Genomic DNA, 9,599 nt, shown 5'->3' with positions numbered 1-9,599 from the left:
TTAATATATGTTTCATCAATGAAACACTTGTATAGGCCAATCTCCTTTATAATAATTTAGACTCTATAAAATTTCATTTTTTCTTTCAATCATTCTTCGTGTTGTATATGTTTTATATAATTTTAAGTTTACTGCTGAATAATAATAAATAGTTTTTAGTATTTCAAATCAATACATTAGTTGTTTTTAAAATTATACCGAAAAAACTATTTAATGTAACATAATATTGTTTCTTTCCACTCTTACGCGAGAGATGATTCTAATGATTTAATATTATATTATTATTACAGAGCCCTTGATGACGCTCACCCTGAGATCGTGCGTGACTAATGACCTTTTATATAAGAAGTTTGAATTCATGTTTGTTTTCATTGCATCACTTGAGAATCAACTAAACAATTATTTGTAAGTCACATTATTTAAAACTCTTGTAATACATTATTTTTTTTTCATTTTTGATATTGACGTAGGACGAAACATTTTATTTAAATACTGCAATACATAATACTTAATAAGGTTATTAATTTAAATATTGTAATATACCCGTGTGACTTATGGACATCATTTCATTTTATATCTTTAAATGTTTGTATTATGTATGGTTTTTTTCTTGTTTTGTATCTCAATTAATGTTTCTAAGAAAATATTAAATTTTAATTGACACAATAATACATTTTTGCAAAGTCCTACTCAATACTTGAAAGTTTTAGCTTAAAATCAAAACTCAATACACGTTTCTAACGTTTGTTTATTACTAAATTAAATCTTCATTGCTTTAATGCAATCTTTGTTTATAAATAATTATAACAAAAATTTAAATATTATATTATACCCGTGTTACTTATGGACATAACATCACATTATAGCTTTACATTTTTGTATTATGTATGTTTTTTTTTGTTTCATATCTCAATTAATGTTTCTAAGAAAATATTTAACTTAATTTTAAACAATATTACCATTTTGTAAAGTCCTACTCAATATTTGAGAGTCTTATTAAAGTAAATCTTTAATGCCTTTACGCAATGTATGTTTATAATATATTATAACAAAAATTTCCTCTGAATTAATACCTATATGTTTCATCAATGTAACAATTGTATAGGCCAATCTCCTTTATAATAATTTATACTCTATAAAATTTCATTTTTTCTTTCAATCATTCTTCGTGTTGTATATGTTTTATATAATTTTAAGTTTACTGCTGAATAATAATAAATAGTTTATTTGTTATTTCAAATCAATACATAAGTTGTTTTTAAAATTATACCGAAAAAACTATTTAATGTATCATAATATTGTTTCTTTCCACTCTTACGCGAGAGATGATTCTAATGATTTAATATTATATTATTATTCCAGAGCCCTTGATGACGCTCACCCTGAGATCGTGCGTGAATAATGACATTTTATATAAGAAGTTTGAATTCATGTTTGTTTTCATTACATCCCTTGAGAATCAACTAAACAATTATTTGTAAGTCACATTATTTAAAAGTCCTGTAATACATTATTTTTTTTTCATTTTTGATATTGTCGTAAGACGAAACATTTTATTTAAATACTGCAATAAATAATACTTAATAAGGTTATTAATTTAAATATTGTAATATACCCGTGGGACTTATGGACATCATTTCATTTTATATCTTTAAATGTTTGTATTATGTATGTTTTTTTTCTTGTTTTATATCTCAATTAATGTTTCTAAGAAAATATTTAATTTTAATTTACACAATAATACATTTTTTAAAGTCCTACTCAATACTTGAAAGTCTTAGCTTAAAATCAAAACTCAATACACGTTTTAACGTTTGTTTATTACTAAATTAAATCTTCATTGCTTTAATGCAATCTTTGTTTATAAATAATTATAACAAAAATTTAAATATTATATTATACCCGTGTTACTTATGGACATAACATCACATTATAGCTTTACATTTTTGTATTATGTATGTTTTTTTTTGTTTCATATCTCAATTAATGTTTCTAAGAAAATATTTAACTTAATTTTAAACAATATTACCATTTTGTAAAGTCCTACTCAATATTTGAGAGTCTTATTAAAGTAAATCTTTAATGCCTTAACGCAATGTATGTTTATAATATATTATAACAAAAATTTCCTCTGAATTAATACCTATATGTTTCATCAATGTAACAATTGTATAGGCCAATCTCCTTTATAATAATTTATACTCTATAAAATTTCATTTTTTCTTTCAATCATTCTTCGTGTTGTATATGTTTTATATAATTTTAAGTTTACTGCTGAATAATAATAAATAGTTTATTTGTTACTTCAAATCAATACATAAGTTGTTTTTAAAATTATACCGAAATAACTATTTAATGTATCATAATATTGTTTCTTTCCACTCTTACGCGAGAGATGATTCTAATGATTTAATATTATATTATTATTCCAGAGCCCGTGATGACGTTAACCCTGAGATCGTGCGTGACTAATGACATTTTATATAAGAAGTTTGAATTCATGTTTGTTTTCATTACATCCCTTGAGAATCAACTAAACAATTATTTGTAAGTCACATTATTTAAAACTCCTGTAATACATTATTTTTTTTTCATTTTTGATATTGTCGTAGGACGAAACATTTTATTTAAATACTGCAATACATAATACTTAATAAGGTTATTAATTTAAATATTGTAATATACCCGTGTGACTTATGGACATCATTTCATTTTATATCTTTAAATGTTTGTATTATGTATGTTTTTTTTCTTGTTTTATATCTCAATTAATGTTTCTAAGAAAATATTAAATTTTAATTGACACAATAATACATTTTTGCAAAGTCCTACTCAATACTTGAAAGTCTTAGCTTAAAATCAAAACTCAATACACGTTTCTAACGTTTGTTTATTACTAAATTAAATCTTCATTGCTTTAATGCAATCTTTGTTTATAAATAATTATAACAAAAATTTAAATATTATATTATACCCGTGTTACTTATGGACATAACATCACGTTATAGCTTTACATTTATGTATTATGTATGTTTTTTTTTTGTTTTATATCTCAATTAATGTTTCTAAGAAAATATTTAACTTATTTTTAAACAATATTACCATTTTGTAAAATCCTACTCAATATTTGAGAGTCTTATTAAAGTAAATCTTCATTGCCTGCTCGCAATGTATGTATATAAATTATTATAACAAAAATTTCCTCTGAATTAATATATGTTTCATCAATGAAACACTTGTATAGGCCAATCTCCTTTATAATAATTTAGACTGTATAAAATTTCATTTTTTCTTTCAATCATTCTTCGTGTTGTATATGTTTTATATAATTTTAAGTTTACTGCTGAATAATAATAAATAGTTTTTAGTATTTCAAATCAATACATTAGTTGTTTTTAAAATTATACCGAAAAAACTATTTAATGTATCATAATATTGTTTCTTTCCACTCTTACGCGAGAGATGATTCTAATGATTTAATATTATATTATTATTCCAGAGCTCTTGATGACGCTCACCCTGAGATCGTGCGTGAATAATGACATTTTATATAAGAAGTTTGAATTCATGTTTGTTTTCATTACATCCCTTGAGAATCAACTAAACAATTATTTGTAAGTCACATTATTTAAAAGTCCTGTAATACATTATTTTTTTTTCATTTTTGATATTGTCGTAAGACGAAACATTTTATTTAAATACTGCAATACATAATACTTAATAAGGTTATTAATTTAAATATTGTAATATACCCGTGGGACTTATGGACATCATTTCATTTTATATCTTTAAATGTTTGTATTATGTATGTTTTTTTTCTTGTTTTATATCTCAATTAATGTTTCTAAGAAAATATTTAATTTTAATTTACACAATAATACATTTTTGTAAAGTCCTACACAATACTTGAAAGTCTTAGCTTAAATTCAAAACTCAATACACGTTTTAACGTTTGTTTATTACTAAATTAAATCTTCATTGCTTTAATGCAATCTTTGTTTATAAATAATTATAACAAAAATTTAAATATTATATTATACCCGTGTTACTTATGGACATAACATCACATTATAGCTTTACATTTTTGTATTATGTATGTTTTTTTTTTGTTTCATATCTCAATTAATGTTTCTAAGAAAATATTTAACTTAATTTTAAACAATATTACCATTTTGTAAAGTCCTACTCAATATTTGAGAGTCTTATTAAAGTAAATCTTTAATGCCTTTACGCAATGTATGTTTATAATATATTATAACAAAAATTTCCTCTGAATTAATACCTATATGTTTCATCAATGTAACAATTGTATAGGCCAATCTCCTTTATAATAATTTATACTCTATAAAATTTCATTTTTTCTTTCAATCATTCTTCGTGTTGTATATGTTTTATATAATTTTAAGTTTACTGCTGAATAATAATAAATAGTTTTTAGTATTTCAATCAATACATTTGTTGTTTTTAAAATTATACCGAAAAAACTATTTAATGTATCATAATATTGTTTCTTTCCACTCTTACGCGAGAGATGATTCTAATGATTTAATATTATATTATTATTCCAGAGCCCTTGATGACGCTCACCCTGAGATCGTTCGTGACTAATGACCTTTTATATAAGAAGTTTGAATTCATGTTTGTTTTCATTGCATCACTTGAGAATCAACTAAACAATTATTTGTAAGTCACATTATTTAAAACTCTTGTAATACATTATTTTTTTTTCATTTTTGATATTGACGTAGGACGAAACATTTTATTTAAATACTGCAATACATAATACTTAATAAGGTTATTAATTTAAATATTGTAATATACCCGTGTGACTTATGGACATCATTTCATTTTATATCTTTAAATGTTTGTATTATGTATGGTTTTTTTCTTGTTTTATATCTCAATTAATGTTTCTAAGAAAATATTCAATTTTAATTGACACAATAATACATTTTTGCAAAGTCCTACTCAATACTTGAAAGTCTTAGCTTAAAATCAAAACTCAATACACGTTTCTAACGTTTGTTTATTACTAAATTAAATCTTCATTGCTTTAATGCAATCTTTGTTTATAAATAATTATAACAAAAATTTAAATATTATATTATACCCGTGTTACTTATGGACATAACATCACATTATAGCTTTACATTTTTGTATTATGTATGTTTTTTTTTTGTTTCATATCTCAATTAATGTTTCTAAGAAAATATTTAACTTAATTTTAAACAATATTACCATTTTGTAAAGTCCTACTCAATATTTGAGAGTCTTATTAAAGTAAATCTTTAATGCCTTTACGCAATGTATGTTTATAATATATTATAACAAAAATTTCCTCTGAATTAATACCTATATGTTTCATCAATGTAACAATTGTATAGGCCAATCTCCTTTATAATAATTTATACTCTATAAAATTTCATTTTTTCTTTCAATCATTCTTCGTGTTGTATATGTTTTATATAATTTTAAGTTTACTGCTGAATAATAATAAATAGTTTTTAGTATTTCAAATCAATACATTAGTTGTTTTTAAAATTATACCGAAAAAACTATTTAATGTATCATAATATTGTTTCTTTCCACTCTTACGCGAGAGATGATTCTAATGATTTAATATTATATTATTATTCCAGAGCTCTTGATGACGCTCACCCTGAGATCGTGCGTGAATAATGACATTTTATATAAGAAGTTTGAATTCATGTTTGTTTTCATTACATCCCTTGAGAATCAACTAAACAATTATTTGTAAGTCACATTATTTAAAAGTCCTGTAATACATTATTTTTTTTTCATTTTTGATATTGTCGTAAGACGAAACATTTTATTTAAATACTGCAATACATAATACTTAATAAGGTTATTAATTTAAATATTGTAATATACCCGTGGGACTTATGGACATCATTTCATTTTATATCTTTAAATGTTTGTATTATGTATGTTTTTTTTCTTGTTTTATATCTCAATTAATGTTTCTAAGAAAATATTTAATTTTAATTTACACAATAATACATTTTTGTAAAGTCCTACACAATACTTGAAAGTCTTAGCTTAAATTCAAAACTCAATACACGTTTTAACGTTTGTTTATTACTAAATTAAATCTTCATTGCTTTAATGCAATCTTTGTTTATAAATAATTATAACAAAAATTTAAATATTATATTATACCCGTGTTACTTATGGACATAACATCACATTATAGCTTTACATTTTTGTATTATGTATGTTTTTTTTTTGTTTCATATCTCAATTAATGTTTCTAAGAAAATATTTAAGTTAATTTTAAACAATATTACCATTTTGTAAAGTCCTACTCAATATTTGAGAGTCTTATTAAAGTAAATCTTCATTGCCTGCTCGCAATTTATGTTTATAAATTATAATAACAAAAATTTCCTCTGTATTAATATATGTTTCATCAATGAAACACTTGTATAGGCCAATCTCCTTTATAATAATTTAGACTCTATAAAATTTCATTTTTTCTTTCAATCATTCTTCGTGTTGTATATGTTTTATATAATTTTAAGTTTACTGCTGAATAATAATAAATAGTTTTTAGTATTTCAAATCAATACATTAGTTGTTTTTAATATTATACCGAAAAAACTATTTAATGTAACATAATATTGTTTCTTTCCACTCTTACGCGAGAGATGATTCTAATGATTTAATATTATATTATTATTCCAGAGCCCTTGATGACGCTCACCCTGAAATCGTGCGTGAATAATGACATTTTATATAAGAAGTTTGAATTCATGTTTGTTTTCATTACATCCCTTGAGAATCAACTAAACAATTATTTGTAAGTCACATTATTTAAAAGTCCTGTAATACATTATTTTTTTTTCATTTTTGATATTGTCGTAAGACGAAACATTTTATTTAAATACTGCAATACATAATACTTAATAAGGTTATTAATTTAAATATTGTAATATACCCGTGGGACTTATGGACATCATTTCATTTTATATCTTTAAATGTTTGTATTATGTATGTTTTTTTTCTTGTTTTATATCTCAATTAATGTTTCTAAGAAAATATTTAATTTTAATTTACACAATAATACATTTTTGTAAAGTCCTACTCAATACTTGAAAGTCTTAGCTTAAAATCAAAACTCAATACACGTTTTAACGTTTGTTTATTACTAAATTAAATCTTCATTGCTTTAATGCAATCTTTGTTTATAAATAATTATAACAAAAATTTAAATATTATATTATACCCGTGTTACTTATGGACATAACATCACATTATAGCTTTACATTTTTGTATTATGTATGTTTTTTTTTTGTTTCATATCTCAATTAATGTTTCTAAGAAAATATTTAAGTTAATTTTAAACAATATTACCATTTTGTAAAGTCCTACTCAATATTTGAGAGTCTTATTAAAGTAAATCTTCATTGCCTGCTCGCAATTTATGTTTATAAATTATTATAACAAAAATTTCCTCTGAATTAATATATGTTTCATCAATGAAACACTTGTATAGGCCAATCTCCTTTATAATAATTTAGACTCTATAAAATTTCATTTTTTCTTTCAATCATTCTTCGTGTTGTATATGTTTTATATAATTTTAAGTTTACTGCTGAATAATAATAAATAGTTTTTAGTATTTCAAATCAATACATTAGTTGTTTTTAAAATTATACCGAAAAAACTATTTAATGTAACATAATATTGTTTCTTTCCACTCTTACGCGAGAGATGATTCTAATGATTTAATATTATATTATTATTACAGAGCCCTTGATGACGCTCACCCTGAGATCGTGCGTGACTAATGACCTTTTATATAAGAAGTTTGAATTCATGTTTGTTTTCATTGCATCACTTGAGAATCAACTAAATAATTATTTGTAAGTCACATTATTTAAAACTCTTGTAATACATTATTTTTTTTTCATTTTTGATATTGACGTAGGACGAAACATTTTATTTAAATACTGCAATACATAATACTTAATAAGGTTATTAATTTAAATATTGTAATATACCCGTGTGACTTATGGACATCATTTCATTTTATATCTTTAAATGTTTGTATTATGTATGGTTTTTTTCTTGTTTTGTATCTCAATTAATGTTTCTAAGAAAATATTTAATTTTAATTTACACAATAATACATTTTTGTAAAGTCCTACTCAATACTTGAAAGTCTTAGCTTAAAATCAAAACTCAATACACGTTTTAACGTTTGTTTATTACTAAATTAAATCTTCATTGCTTTAATGCAATCTTTGTTTATAAATAATTATAACAAAAATTTAAATATTATATTATACCCGTGTTACTTATGGACATAACATCACATTATAGCTTTACATTTTTGTATTATGTATGTTTTTTTTTGTTTCATATCTCAATTAATGTTTCTAAGAAAATATTTAACTTAATTTTAAACAATATTACCATTTTGTAAAGTCCTACTCAATATTTGAGAGTCTTATTAAAGTAAATCTTTAATGCCTTTACGCAATGTATGTTTATAATATATTATAACAAAAATTTCCTCTGAATTAATACCTATATGTTTCATCAATGTAACAATTGTATAGGCCAATCTCCTTTATAATAATTTATACTCTATAAAATTTCATTTTTTCTTTCAATCATTCTTCGTGTTGTATATGTTTTATATAATTTTAAGTTTACTGCTGAATAATAATAAATAGTTTATTTGTTATTTCAAATCAATACATAAGTTGTTTTTAAAATTATACCGAAAAAACTATTTAATGTATCATAATATTGTTTCTTTCCACTCTTACGCGAGAGATGATTCTAATGATTTAATATTATATTATTATTCCAGAGCCCTTGATGACGCTCACCCTGAGATCGTGCGTGAATAATGACATTTTATATAAGAAGATTGAATTCATGTTTGTTTTCATTACATCCCTTGAGAATCAACTAAACAATTATTTGTAAGTCACATTATTTAAAAGTCCTGTAATACATTATTTTTTTTTCATTTTTGATATTGTCGTAAGACGAAACATTTTATTTAAATACTGCAATACATAATACTTAATAAGGTTATTAATTTAAATATTGTAATATACCCGTGGGACTTATGGACATCATTTCATTTTATATCTTTAAATGTTTGTATTATGTATGTTTTTTTTCTTGTTTTATATCTCAATTAATGTTTCTAAGAAAATATTTAATTTTAATTTACACAATAATACATTTTTGTAAAGTCCTACTCAATACTTGAAAGTCTTAGCTTAAAATCAAAACTCAATACACGTTTTAACGTTTGTTTATTACTAAATTAAATCTTCATTGCTTTAATGCAATCTTTGTTTATAAATAATTATAACAAAAATTTAAATATTATATTATACCCGTGTTACTTATGGACATAACATCACATTATAGCTTTACATTTTTGTATTATGTATGTTTTTTTTTTGTTTCATATCTCAATTAATGTTTCTAAGAAAATATTTAAGTTAATTTTAAACAATATTACCATTTTGTAAAGTCCTACTCAATATTTGAGAGTCTTATTAAAGTAAATCTTCATTGCCTGCTCGCAATTTATGTTTATAAATTATTAT

The 9,599-nt window shown here is 22.7% G+C and overlaps 1 long non-coding RNA gene across 10 annotated transcripts in view; it reads left to right on the top strand.

Annotated features, from left to right (window-relative positions):
- The window catches only part of LOC103309712, a 15,813-nt gene that overhangs the window by 2,991 nt on the left and 3,223 nt on the right, over positions 1-9,599 (top strand). For 3 of the 10 annotated variants that reach the window (XR_001679662.2, XR_003838857.1, XR_003838850.1), the window contains 9 exons: positions 291-405; positions 1,363-1,477; positions 2,433-2,547; positions 3,500-3,614; positions 4,569-4,683; positions 5,640-5,754; positions 6,706-6,820; positions 7,772-7,886; positions 8,843-8,957. This is a non-coding gene — a long non-coding RNA (uncharacterized LOC103309712). The remainder of the gene's footprint in view (positions 1-290; positions 406-1,362; positions 1,478-2,432; positions 2,548-3,499; positions 3,615-4,568; positions 4,684-5,639; positions 5,755-6,705; positions 6,821-7,771; positions 7,887-8,842; positions 8,958-9,599) is intronic. The other 7 variants (XR_003838856.1, XR_003838854.1, XR_003838853.1 and 4 more) reach the window with 7 other exon arrangements.

Source organism: Acyrthosiphon pisum, chromosome X, assembly GCF_005508785.2.
Source record: "Acyrthosiphon pisum isolate AL4f chromosome X, pea_aphid_22Mar2018_4r6ur, whole genome shotgun sequence".
Taxonomy (NCBI): Eukaryota; Metazoa; Arthropoda; class Insecta; order Hemiptera; family Aphididae; genus Acyrthosiphon; species Acyrthosiphon pisum.
This window is presented reverse-complemented; position numbering and strand designations above follow the sequence as displayed.